Raw genomic sequence first — 13,924 nt, 5'->3', positions numbered from 1 at the left:
TTTCGGTTCCCGAGGTCGGAGTCGGCGTTCGCCGAGTTCCCCCGACGGTTAGGACCCTGGCGCGAGGAAAGGGCGAGGCTCTCGGGGCGCTCGCCCGCCCCCCACCCCCCGCCCGCAGGCCCGGCGCCCGGAGGGAAGGGAGGAGGGGACCCCGGGCCGCGCGCCCCGCCGGGGACGGTGCGGCCCGAGCGCACCGAGGCTCGAGCGGCCGGAGTCCAGGGGGCGCGGGATCGGGGTGTGCGGTTACCGCCCCGGAGGCCGCGCTGACGATCCGCCAGGCGGTTCCCACCTTCCCCTTTCCCGCCGCCCTCACCTTCTCGCCGCCAGTGACCAGCCACCTCCCGGGCCCGTCCGACGTCTCCCCGCCGCCGAATCCGAATCCCGGTCGCCCTCTAGGCGTCGGGGGGAAGGCAGAAGGGGATGGAGAGGGACCCAGCGCCCGGAGGGCTCTGGGCGCAGCGCGAGTCTGAGGCGCAGCCTTCTGTCCCCTTAGGAGCGGGTCGGGACAGTAGTGACAGGTTGGAGGGAACGCTCTCCTCCCGGGTGCCCAACAGTCTCCCTTCCCGAGCCCTTCGTGACTGTGAATGAATCTACCCCTGAGGTCTCCCCTGCCCACGACCTCAGTGCCCCCGGGAAAGAATTCTCCACGTTGCCTTAAGTTAAAAGTACAAGGCTCTGAACAGAAGACTCCTGAACAAGGGAAGGGGGAGGGGTCCTGTGCCACCGAGTCCAGGCCGGGGCTGCTCTCGGCCCCTGTGCTGGGCGCCCAGAGTCCTGGAGGGTTCCAGATCAGCACTTTCATAAGGGTTTATGCGCTGCCGAGCTCTCTAGGCTCCATCCGGAACCAGATGCCAGAGGCGCCTTTTCACAGACGGAGGGACCAGAGTCAGCCCCAGGCTCCCGACCCCAGCGTTCAAGTGAGCTGAGGTTACTTCTCGAAGTTCCCGGCTCATGGCCCCAGGAGGCAGAGGGGACGATGGGGAGAGTCTTCAGCAGGAGGTCAGCCTCCGAGGAGTGGAGCCTGGGAGGGACCGGACAGAGAGGACCTTGAGACTGGGCTCTGGGTCTGGGTTCAGGGGGCAGGCCGGGCAAGTGATGGGACCCTGGAGGGCCCACAACAGAGCGCAGATCCCTGGGCCTAGGACGGGGTGGGTCCGTGCGAGGACTCTTTATGAGAAAGTAAACATGGGAATAACCTGAATGTCCCAAAACGGGACCTAGTTAAATAAATTATGGTACAGCTATAAACTAGAACAACAACGTTAAGTCAGACCTTTATGTATCCACATGTAACTATGTCCATGATACATAAGGTTCTTTTAATCTCATATCATTTTAAATACTAGGCTTTCTGGGTGTGAAAGTGTGGCTATAGATTTTTAATGTTTATTTATTTTGAGAGACAGAGACAGAGACAGAGAGCTTGAGTGGAGGAGGGACAGAGAGAGGGAGACACGGAACCCAAAGCAGGCTCCAGGCTCTGAGCTGTCAGCAGAGAGCCCGACCGGGGCTCAAACCCACCAACTGGTGAGATCATGACCTGAGCCGAACGCTAAGGGACTGAGCCACCCGGTAGATTTTTAGATAAAGATGTGCTCAGAGAGGAAGGGAGGATATTGACCAAACTATTAACATGACGGTTATCTCTGGGGTGATAATAGAGTGGCTTTGGAAGGAATTCTTTTTGGTTTTCCTGCCCTGTTTCAAATTTTCAACAAGATTACATCTCATAAAAAATCAAACGATTTCCATTTTCAAAGAGAAAGGCTAAAAAGGAAAAAAAAAAAAAACAGTTGCAAAGAAGATGTATTTGAACTCCGTGTCTGGGGCCAGGAGACGAGCAGGGGGCCATTGAAGAGTCAGGAATCCAGTCAAAGGGAGGTGGGCTATGATCCTTGACAACAGCCTGGCTGAGGCGCAGGGAGAATGAGAGGGGAGAATAGAAGACTCCTTGGAACATTCCTGTGTGCACGATGGCGTGACGGTATAACTGAGTGAGAGGTCCCTGCCAGGTAAGGAGACAGAAAGCGTCACAACTCTTGGTGCTGAGAGAAAAAAATGGATCAACTGGATTTCATTAAAATAAAAAAAAAACAAAACAAAAACGCCTTCTGCTCTGCACAATACTGTTAAGGGAATGAAAAGACAAGCCACAGACTGAGAGAAAATATTTGCAAAACATGTCTGCCGGAAGACTCGTCTCTAAAATATACCTAGAACTGTTAGAACTCGCAATGAGTGTTTCAAAACCCAGTTTCAAAAGGGACAAAGGACCCAAACAGAGGACTCCCCGCGGAAGGTATACAGATGGCCGACAGACATAGCAAGAAGTGCTTGGCATTGGACGTCCTTAGGGAATCGCACATTCAAGCATCAGTGAGATACCAAGGCACACGTATCGGAATGGCTAAAATCCAGGACACTGGCAACACCAAAAGTTGGTGGGGATGTGCGTCGACGGGAAGTCTCACTTATTGCTGGTGGCAATGCAAACCGGGGAATACTTGCCACTTTGCAAGACACGTGGGAAGTTTCTTACAAGAGAAAACATAGTCTTGCCATCCAGCAACCACACTGCTAGGTATTTACCTAAAGGGGCTGAAAAGTTTTGTCCATGCAAAAACCTGCACATGAATGTTGGCAGAAGCTTTATCTCTAGTTGTCAGGAATCGGAAGCAACCAAGGAGTCCTTCGCTAGAGGAATAAACCGTGGCACATTCCTACAGTGGAATAGTATTCAGCACCAGACAGAAATGAACTATCAAGTCACGAAAAAGACACGGAGGAACCTTAAGGCTGTATTGCTACGCAAACAAAACCAGTCTGAGAAGGTGCTGTTTGATTTCCGCTCTATTACATTCTGGAAAACACAAACCTATAGGGAGTAAAAAGATCGGTGGTTTCGAGAAGTGGGGAAATCGGTGGGGCACAGGGGACTTAATTCTGCGTGAAACCACATCGGTGGTCACAAGATGTTGTGTATTTGGCAAAACCCATAGAATGTAGGACAAAAGAGTGAACCCGAATGTAAACTCTGTACTTTAGTTAATAATAATGTACCAGTGTTGATTCACCAGTAGTAACCAATGTACCACACCAAGAAGATGTGGATGGGAGGGGAATCAGGAGTGGAAGTAGGGGGAGGAGAGAGTGTACTTTCTCTTCCATTTTTCTGCAAACCTAAAACTGTTCTTAAAGATATAAAGTCTGCTAATTTTAAAAATTAAAATGGGGGCGCCTGGGGGGCTCAGTCGGTTTAGCCTCCGACACTTGACTTCAGCTCAGGTCTGATCTCACGGTTCATGGGTTCGTGAGTTCGAGCCCTGTGTGGGGCTCTTCGCTGGCTGACGGTGTGGAGCCTGCTTGGGTCTCTCTCTCTCTCTCTCTCTCTCTCTCTCTCTCGCTGCCCCTCCCTGCTTGTGCTCTCTTTCTGTCAAAAATAAATCATTTATTAAAAAAATGAAATTTGCAATGTCTTGGCGCTTGGACTCCATGCCTCAGTCCTCTTAAAACCGCCTTATGATTTACTTAACATAATAGGTAAATCACAGCTGCGTCGCTATTTTGTTGTTTAAGCAAGTAATGCAGACATTCAGCACATTGTCAGTTACGCGGGAAATTAAGGCAATTGTTGACAGTTCTCGTCTGCGAAATTGACAAGCCACAGTTCAGCGCAGCTCCCTTTACCTGTGTGCCCTTGTGCCAGATCCCCTTCCCCGGGATCTGGGGCCAGGGCCTTGGGGTGAACTGAAATTCGTTCCGGGAGAGACAGACGGGAGGGGTGCGGCCTAGGAAGATGGGGTGGTGGGTCAGGGCCGCTTCCAGAGTGAGGGTGATAGAGACCAAGGCAGACCTGGGGAGAGGGAGGGTGCAGGGGGCCGGGATGGGTGTGGGGGTGGGGAGGAGCAGGCCCTGCGGGCAAGAGTGGCTGGAGAGTAAGGCAGGTTGGGGCAGAAAGCACCGAGCGGCGGCGGCTCAGGCTCTGACCTCTGACGGAAAGATTCTTCTAAAAGGAGTGCCAGTTTCCGTATAGAGAATGATGCTACATATATTTTTTTTTCAACGTTTATTTATTTTTGGGACAGAGAGACACAGAGCATGAAGGGGGGAGGGGCAGAGAGAGAAGGAGACATAGAATCGGAAACAGGCTCCAGGCTCTGAGCCATCAGCCCAGAGCCCGACGCGGGGCTCGAACTCACGGACCGCGAGATCGTGACCTGGCTGAAGTCGGACGCTTAACCGACTGCGCCACCCAGGCGCCCCTGGATGCTACATATATTTAAAAAAAAAAAAAAGCGTTTGTATGTGTTTCTGGGGGGCGGGGGGGGTGCCCATTAGTGGACTCAGGCCGTGAAAACGCGGTAGCTTCAGTTCCTGTCTCCCGCGACGGTATTGCCAGGAAGCCAGGGTGCCCGACCGAAAAGGAAGCCTCGTGACACAGGCTGCAGCCGAGGGGGACGCGCGTGCGACAGGTGTGGGAGATGGAGGGAGGACAGGCCGGAGGAGGGGGCCCAGGTCCCTCAGGAGACGTCGGGGGCCCGCGGGGCCGTGCTCCCTGAGGCTCTAGGATGGGGCTGGTTTGGGGGGTGCGGGAAACACCCCCAGGGGCTGGAAGAGGCAGGTGCTCCCGGAACCTACTGCGGGAGTGAGTGTGCGCTGCACGGCAGCGGGGAACCCGCGGCCCGAGAAGTCCCCGTTCCCGCCCCCAGGCTTCCAGCCCCTCGGGGTCCCACTGGCGCCGCCGAAGGAGTCGAGGACGGTTTGCTGCCCCGGCTCCGCCTGACGAGCAGGCGAGGACAGCGCTGACACCACTTGCGTAAAGGTCGGAAGCGGGCACACCACGTGTCTGGCCACGCCTAGATTTGTGGCGCGTCTATAAACAACCGCAAAAGAATGGTGAACACACACTAGCAACGCCTCTGGGTGGGAAGGTGGCATCGAGGAGGAGCGATCTGAGGCTTTAAAGCTCCAGGCAGGCTCTGATTTCTCTAGCTGTATTGTGCAAATCGGTGTATTCGTTTTACTTTATATATTGCATTTGGAGGCTTTGTTTTGTAAATTTAAATCCAGGTTAGTTAACACATCATGTAATAATGATTTCAGAAATAGAATTTAGTGATTTGTCACTTACATACAACAGCCAGTGCCCACCCCAACAAGTGCCCCCCTCGATGCCCATCACCCATCGAGCGCCTCCCCCCCCCCCCACCTCCCAGCAACCCTCAGTTTGTTCTCTGTGTTTATGAGTCTCTTACGGTCTGCCTCCCTCTCTGCTTTTATCGTATTTTTCCTTCCCTTCCCCCATGTTCATCCGTTGTGTTGCTCAAATTCCACACATGAGTGAAATCGTCTGCTAATTGTCTTTCTCTGGCTGACTTATTTCTATATATTGCATTTTTGAATGGGTATGTGGTTTTATGCAGTCTACTTTTCACACTGGAATATAGTGTATCCGGGTCCATCTTATGCGGTTGAAAGCAATTAAGGTACAGTAAAAAAAAAAAAAAAAAAAAAAAAATTTAAATCATAAGTCATCTTGTATGTACCCACTAACAGAGGGACTAGGGATTCTATTAAAGTTTGGGGGTTTAGCTCCTTGGACAGAACAAGGCGTTTCAGATCGCTTTCTAAGAAAACTTCAGAGATAGGAACCCACGCTGAACGTTTTGCTCTCACGGCAGCGTCCGAAGGGGGAAAAACTTCTCTGGGAAGCTGCGAGAAGGCCCGCGTGAAAGCCGCCGGCTGAAGTTCAGAAGTGACTCATCTCCCCGGCGGAGCCCCGCAGCCCCGGGGAACCCAACAGAAGGTTCCACGCACCGTGGGCGTTGACGACAACACGTGGGCCCAGGTGTGGGCGGTGCGATTGTAAGTAACGAGTCTACGCGACGTGCCAGGGGGGCGCGGCCTCTGGGAGAGCGAGCCGAGCAGGGCACGCCCGGCAGAGGGCGCTCGCGGAGGGCGGCGGGGGCAGAGGGGCGGGGGCAGAGGGGCGGGGGCAGAGGCGCGGGGGCAGAGGGGCGGGGGCAGAGGGGCGGGGACAGAGGGGCGGGGGCAGAGGGGCGGGGGCAGAGGGGCGGGGGCAGAGGGGCGGGGGCAGAGGGGCGGGGACAGAGGGGCGGGGGCAGAGGGGCGGGGGCAGAGGGGCGGGGGCAGAGGGGCGGGGGCAGAGGGGCGGGGCCTTCGCTTGAAGCGGCGCCGCGGTGCCGGCCTCCCGGCGCAGCGTGGGGAGCCTCGGCCTGCGATCGCGGGCCCCGGAAGCTTCCTTCGGGGAGGATTCCGCGAAGCCTCCCGCTCTGAGAACGTGAGGGAGGTTTGCAGATTCCTGCAGGCGTTTCTTGTTCTCACTTCGCGCCCGCTTCGCGGGGACAGAAGGGCCCTGCGTTGCTTCGGCGCCTTTCCGGTCGTCTTCTCGAAACCCCTCCTGTTTTCCCACCGGAAGGCCCAGCGCTGTCTCTTTGGTCGCCAAACACCGACTCTTTGTCTTTTTGTTTTCTCTTCATCCCCCCGCTCCCTTCCCTTATGTCTCTTTTCCTCGTCTGCTCCTTCTGCCCCCGAGCAGCGCTCGGCAGGACGGATCCAGGAGGCGGACAGCCTGGCATCGGTTCAGTCCCCGCGGCATCTTCGCCGGGTGGCCCTGGGCGAGACTCTCTGCCTGTCCTCGTCTGTAAAGTAGGAGCGGTCCCCGTTCGGCCCTCGGAGGAGTTTGTGAGAATAAACTAAAGTGAGTCTCTGTGAAGCATTAGAACGCGGCTTTATACGTAGTAAGCGCTGAACAAGTGTTTATCGAATACGTAAGTCGTCTTCTCTTACCTTTATGGTAAACTTCCTGCATTCAAGGCCATCTCAGCGTCTTTTTCCACGTTCACGTTACTTTTGACATTCCTCTCACATTTTAAATATATTTTGGCATTGATTATTTTGCTTCTGCTTTAGTTAATTCCGTTCATGACATCCCTCTACTGTTTTTTTGTTTTTTTGTTTTTTTGTTTTATTCCTCCCCTCTTCCTTCTCTGTATTTCATACATGAAGCGACTTTCGTAAAAGGTCCAATTCCTAGGAGGCGGTTAAGCATCTGACTCTGGATCTCAGCTCTTGGTCTCGCTGTGTGGGTTGGGGCTCCGCCCTGCGCTGGGCGTGGAGACTGCTTAAAATAAAAACAAAAGACAAAATATCCGAGTCTCAATCCCCTTTGCTGGGTAACCTCTTGTCTTCTGTTATAACTTCTCTTGCTTTTTTTTTTTTTCCCTGCCTTATATTTTATTCATCGTTATTACAGTCCCCTTCTTTCTCATTTAAGATGCTTTGCATACGTTCCAGACGTTCTACGTATTTTCTTTATGCTTTTTGCCACCACTTATGTACCAAGCTCTTCTCCTTTTTCCTGGGACTCACTCTCTATCGTTCTGCAAGTGGCTTTTGATTTTCTCTGATTTCACCAGTGGATGTGTGTAGCTTTTATTCCTGTTTCTCCCGGGAGCCTTTCAAAATTTCTTTACATACAGCTCTTCAAAGTCTAGCATTCTCCTTTCATCTCATGTGGTAGCCCCGTGGAGCATCATTGCTCTCGTTACCATAGCAACTGTCTCTTGTCTTCCACTTTGCTGCCGCTGGTTTACACATTTCATTTTTATTTGCTCTTTCTTCATTCTTCGTCCTCTTTCCACGGATCCCCTTAATTTCCTCTTTCCCTTCTTTATTTTTGCTCATCCTCTTATTAAATGTGTTCTCTCGGGGTTTTTTTTCCCCCATTATTTTTTAATCCTTGTATGTCAATCAAGATTTCCAGTATTGTTTTAATTATGCCTTTAATTATTAGCTTTTAATATCTGTATGTATATAGTTGTCTAGAACCCCAGGCATTCTTTTTTTTTTTTTTTATCCATTATCTTTGCGCCTTGCCTGTTTGCTTAATTTTTTCTTCGTTTCTGGGGCTTCTCTTTAATGTTTTAGGCCTTCTTGATGCAAACCTCGTGCTGGTTTACACACCTCCGCTTTCACATTGTTGTGACCACTGTATTTTCTTCTTCCTCAGCTTGTCTTTGTAGGATTGGTCAGGGTTCGCCAGAGAAACGGAACAAAGGGCATCTGGAGAGGGTGAAACAGAGAGAGAAATTTTAGGGACCTGGCTCACCCCGCGGTGGGGACTGACAAGTCCCAATTCTGCAAGGGGAGCCGCTGGGCTGGAGCCGCAGGGAAGAGTTGTCACCGTTCCAGCCCAAAGGCAGTCTGGGGCAGAATTTTGTTACTGATTGGATGACACCCACCACATTCTGTAGGGAGGGTATCCCGATTTGCCCCAAATCTGATTTAAATATTAGTCTCATCTAAAAAATACCTTCAGGGGCGCCTGGGTGGCGCAGTCGGTTAAGCGTCCGACTTCAGCCAGGTCACGATCTCGCGGTCCGCGAGTTCGAGCCCCGCGTCGGGCTCTGGGCTGATGGCTCGGAGCCTGGAGCCTGTTTCCGATTCTGTGTCTCCCTCTCTCTCTGCCCCTCCGCCGTTCATGCTCTGTCTCTCTCTGTCCCAAAAATAAATAAATGTTGAAAAAAAAAATTTAAAAAATACCTTCAAGTAATATCCAGACTGGTGCTTGACCAAATAAATACCTGGACACAGGTCGCTTAGACAAGTCAACACCTCAAATTAACCACCCCCCCCCCCAAGCTCTCTCCCTGTGAACGTTCCTCTTCAGTCTCCTCCTTCTCGGGGCTCAGGACCCGTCCTCTGCTTGTCCCCTCTGCCCTCGCTTTCTCCAGAGCAGCTTTGCATAGTGTGCCTTTCTAAACGCTTTCAACAGACGCCACCCAGAATGGCACCCCAACCGGAGGGGGCGCTTGCAAAACCAAGGTGGCTGAGCCATTCCCTCCGACAGCCACCAAGCAGGTCGCGACACAAAACGACAAACTCGAAGCACGCTGTCTGCATTGCACACACCCCCTCCCCTTCCCTCCGACAAGCCACACCACAACCACAGCCTGCCCTCTCCACGGTCATGGAACTGGACGGTGGGCGGACAGACGCCCGTTCCTGTGAGTTTTCTCGTTCGGCTCAGAGTTCCAGAACAGTTGCTTCTGTTCCTTGTGGCCGGCTTATTGGTTGCTCCCGTGGAGGGAGTGATTCTGGGAGCCCCTACTCTGGCACTTTCTTGACGTCCTGTGTGTTCACCGGTCAAGGACGTTTCTTGCAGGCACGTTATAATTGGCTCTTGCTTTTTTTTTTTTTTTTTTATCCTGCCTGACAACATGCAGCTTTTAATTGTTATACTCCGTCTATTTACGATCGGCTTCTGTGATTTGTGAGTTCCGTCTATCTAAGTCTACCATCTTGCGATGTTCCTGTTTGTCCCCATCGTTATTTGTTTCTCTCCCCCGACACGCCCCTTTTTGACCATATCCCGGTTGAGTTTTTTAATGTTTATGTTGAGAGAGAGAAAGAGAAAGACAACACGAGTGGGGGAGGGGCGGAGAGAAAGGAGATCCCAGGCAGGCTCCCCGCTGTGAGCCCAGTGCCCAGCGTGGGGCTCAAACTCACTACACCATGAGATCATGACCTGAGTGGAGATCAAGAGGCGAATGCTTAACCGACTGAGCCACCCAAGCGGCCCAATAGCCTGATTAATTTTAAGCAAGAATGCGATGCCATCAGACAGAAAGTAATTATTTTCCACATAATAAATATGTTGAGGGGCGCCTGGGTGGCTCAGTCGGTTGAGCGTCCGACTTTGGCTCAGGTCATGATCTCGTAGTTCGTGGGTTCGAGCCCCGCGTCGGGCTCTGTGCTGACAGCTCGGAGCCTGGAGCCTGCTTCGGATTCTGTGTCTCCCTCTCTCTCTGCCCCTCCCCTGCTCACGCTCTGTCTCTCTCTCCTTCAAATATAAATAAACATCAAAAAAAAAAAAACTTAAAAAAAAAAGTTTGGAAGAACGAGCCAGGAAAGGAGGGATATAGTGCTTATTTGTAGGAAATAGAATCAGCATGACATTTCTTCCCCCTATGAAGGGGGAGTTGTAAAAAAATATTTAAATGATGCCACTTTCAGCTCTAAACTCAATTAATGCTCCTGCCTGAGAGAGGAGAAACAAATATGGAGTGTAAAATCGTCAGTAGCGTTTGGCAAATGTGTATGCGGTCAGTAGTTCTGGAATTCGGGAGGAAGGTCTTGGCCAGAAACCATCACTCGGATAATAATGAGTCGTTGCAAGTTCCTGCATGTTACAGGATTGTCCAAACTCCTTAAGACTCTCCGCGCGTAATTTCTTTTGCTTTAGATGTTGAAGATACCTATTTTTGAAGATTTCATTTTTGAGGAATCTCTACCTCCTGCGTGGGGCTTGAACCCACAACCCCAAGATCGAGTCGTACGCTCCCCCGACTGAGCCCGCGTGCTGGGCATTGAGGATGGTTAAGTTGAGGTTGAAATCGTGGGAGTGAATGGGATTGCTAGGAAAGAGCACGGAGTGAGGGCAGAACCCACGAGAAACGCGGAGGTGCAGGGATCGGAAAACAGGGCTGCGGGGGGGGGGGGAGGTCAGAAAAGGAAGCTGAATGAGAAATGGGACAGCAGAAGACGAGGAGCAGCCAGGATGAGGGAGCGGTGGGTGGTGACCGGCCGTTCAGTCTTCTGCCAAGAGTTTTACATACACCTTGTGAAGAAAAGGAGAGGTCTACAATTTCTAGGTCAGTGTCAGGAGAAGGGCTGTTAATTAAATGACAGAGACTTTGTCGTTTCTGTTGGGTGGCTGGAAAGCGAATTTGTCTGGTACCTTAAGGAATACAGCGAATTTGTCTGGTACCTTAAGGAATACCCACCTCCGTGGGACCCTCACGGCATCTGTAAACGTGAGAAATGTGTTCTCTAAGCAAAGGAAATTTGTCGTAACAAGCAAAACTAGCATTTTAATTTGTTTTTTTAACGTTTATTTATTTTTGGGACAGAGAGAGACAGAGCATGAACGGGGGAGGGGCAGAGAGAGAGGGAGACACAGAATCCGAAGCAGGCTCCAGGCTCCGAGCTGTCAGCACAGAGCCCGACGCGGGGCTCGAACCCACCAACCGTGAGATCACCACCTGAGCTGAGATCCAGAGTCAGACGTCCAACAGACTGAGCCACCCAGATGCCCCACCTGTACTCCTGTTGTCCATAAAAGGGACAACATATTTAAAATTAAAGGTTAGAATTTAAAAAAAAAAATATTGGGATTTGAAGAAAAATTCCTTTTTGTTATATTCTAAATTGTCCTTATTCTTTCTTTCTTTCTTTCTTTTTTGCTTTTTGCAGAATTGTCTTTAAAGTAGAACAGACCCCTCCTGGAAAATGGCCTAGAACAAGGATCAAGGTGTGCACGCGAAGCTGAACTGGTCCATACAGAGAAACACTCCTCCAGGAGTGTGAACGGGGCATGACACCGAGCCTCTGGGGACGGCACAGATGTGCTATGGATCCCTGAACATTCGTTCTAGGGCCCCCGCGACTGCTGTCATATTGGAAATAGATTTATGCGACCCTTTAAGTGACGCTGCTTCCGTCAAACAATCATGCAAGTTTTCTTTTCAACTGACGTAATTTGGGGGGTTTTAATTACCTTTCAAACTGGCATCGGGCGCCTGGGGGACTTCCTGCTCTTCGTTGTATATCTGCACGTCGCATTCATTCGACCTCATCAGAAAAAGCCCTTAGATGCAATTCTCGTTCATCTAACTTCGGCTGATGTGACAACAGCCACCTTCAGGGGCGTCCCGTATATAACGTCCCCCTTCGGAGTCAGGGATGTTCTGGAGGCTGTCCAAAACATTTGTAAAGCTGTGCTGTGCATTCGCAGAGTGACGCGGGGTGTTTGTATATGTGCTGCTTCTCTCCTGAGCAGTTTTCAGGCCCTTATCATCCGCCCTGCTCATTCCAGGTGGGCATGGCTCAAGTCCAAGATCGACGCACAAATCCTGCCCCTGTTGGTTGACTCCTGGGCCAGCAAGGTGCTAATCAACACGTGGGTCATCATAAGCACTGTGGTCACAGGCAACTCCGCTGGGGTCGGACCCGTATATTCCCTGAAGTTCTGCCAAACAAGGCGGTTCGCGTACCATCAGGCAATGTTGTTGCGAACTGTCATGTTTATGCAAGATTTCTTCTTTTTGTTCCTCATGATTGGGCCCAGTTTCTACCTGGTGACCGTCCTGTTCAGGCACCACAAGACAGCCCTGCGGATTCCCGGTACCAGCCTCTCGCCACGATCTTTTCCCCGAAACAAAAGCCACCCACGTCGCCCTCTTGCTAGTAAGCTGCTTTGTTTTCTTTTACGGGGCTAACACGTATCTTTCCATTTATATGGGCTCTTTCTACGAGAAAAACCTGATGCCGGAGAGGGAGCGCATCACTAGTTTTCTCTCGTCTTGTTACCCAATGGTCTGTGCTTTGATGGTGATTAAATATGGTAATAGGGTTTCCAGATATGCCTGTGCCTTTTCAAATATGATCATTTTCCCTTGCTCACAACTGGGATTTCTACTGCATCTAAAAAATACTGATAAAAATTGTTTTAATTGCAAGAGAACTCGGTGTTAGAATTGGTATGATTTTAAAAGTTTAACTATGTCAAGGAGCGCCTGAGTGGCTCAGTGGGTTAAGCGTCTGACTTCAGTTCAGGTCCTGATCTCATGGTTCGTGAGGTCGAGTCCTGTGTTGTGCTCTGTGTTGACAAAGCCTGGAGCCTGCTTTGGATTCTGTGTCACCCTCTGTCTGCCCCTCTGCCTCTCACATTGCCTCAAAAATAAGTAAACGTTAAAAAACATTTTAATAAAAAAGTTTATTTATATTGAGAGAGAGAGAGAGAGCAAGCAGGGGAGGGGCACAGAGAAAGGGAGAGAGAGAGTCCCAAGCAGGCTCTGTGCTGTCAGTGTGGAGCCCGACTCAGGACTCCATCCCACAGGGCTCGATGCCACAAACAGTGAGCTCATGACCTGAGCTGAAGCCAAGAGTCCAACGCTTAACCAAGCCACCCAGGCGCCCCTAGAATTATTATGAGTATTAGACAGCAGGCTTGATTACATCTAGGTAACAAATTTGAGAAATATGAATCCATTTGGATTCAATCTATGAAAATCTCTTCAAGAATAAAAGAGCACATTGTGAATGAATATGTACACTATAACGTACCTATAAATTCTAAAAACGTGGAAAATTATATCGATAAAAAATTACATTGCAGTAAAAACAAAGAAATGTAATTAATGGTAAAAATCAAATTCAAGAGAGTGTTATCTTTTTAAAAAATTTTTGATGTTTTTATTTATTTTTGAGACAGAGAGAGACAGAGCACGAGCAGGGGAGGGGCAGAGAGAGGGAGACACAGAATCCAAAGCAGGCTCCAGACTCTGAGCTGTCAGCACAGAGCCTGACGCGGGGCTCGAACTCCTGAGCTGTGAGATCATGACCTGAGCTGAAGTCAGATGCCCAACTGACTGAGCCACCCCGGTGCCCCAAGAGAGTGTTATCTTTAAGGGGTTTGGTAGAAGATGCAAAAAGTTGGGAACCACATTTTCATTTGTAATATTTTGTTTCTAGATTGGGTTATGTATCTATTATTAACATTTGTATGTGCCCAAGATGTCCTATAAATACATTTTTAAATAAACAGATTAGTTCTCATTTTCATACCATCTTGTAAATCATTTATTTGCACACATTTTGCATTAGATTTATAGAGTTGGTTAGATTTATGATTTCCAGAAGAAATCATGGAACAGATTTCTAGTTCCACGTGTAGTATATCCTCTCACTGAATATTCCTAACCTAAATGACATTAAATTTAAAATTTTTCCTAAAATTATAAAATGCTTTATAAGCTAGTAGGAACTAAAAAGCTAACATCCAAGAAAGAAAATCATTTCTGGGCATAACTGACTAGCTTTTCATCAACTCTCCCACTAA

General features: G+C 50.2%; 1 long non-coding RNA gene across 1 annotated transcript; it reads left to right on the top strand.

Annotated features, from left to right (window-relative positions):
• Positions 1–6,203: 6,203 nt before the first annotated feature.
• On the top strand, positions 6,204–11,509 carry LOC123609529. The gene is made up of 2 exons (XR_006717802.1): positions 6,204–6,791; positions 11,278–11,509. It is a non-coding gene; the product is annotated as an uncharacterized LOC123609529 (long non-coding RNA).
• Positions 11,510–13,924: the final 2,415 nt, after the last annotated feature.

This window comes from Leopardus geoffroyi, chromosome B2, assembly GCF_018350155.1.
Source record: "Leopardus geoffroyi isolate Oge1 chromosome B2, O.geoffroyi_Oge1_pat1.0, whole genome shotgun sequence".
NCBI classification, from domain to species: Eukaryota; Metazoa; Chordata; class Mammalia; order Carnivora; family Felidae; genus Leopardus; species Leopardus geoffroyi.
The sequence above is the reverse complement of the archived record's forward strand: the minus strand, read 5'-3'. Positions and strand labels throughout refer to the sequence as shown.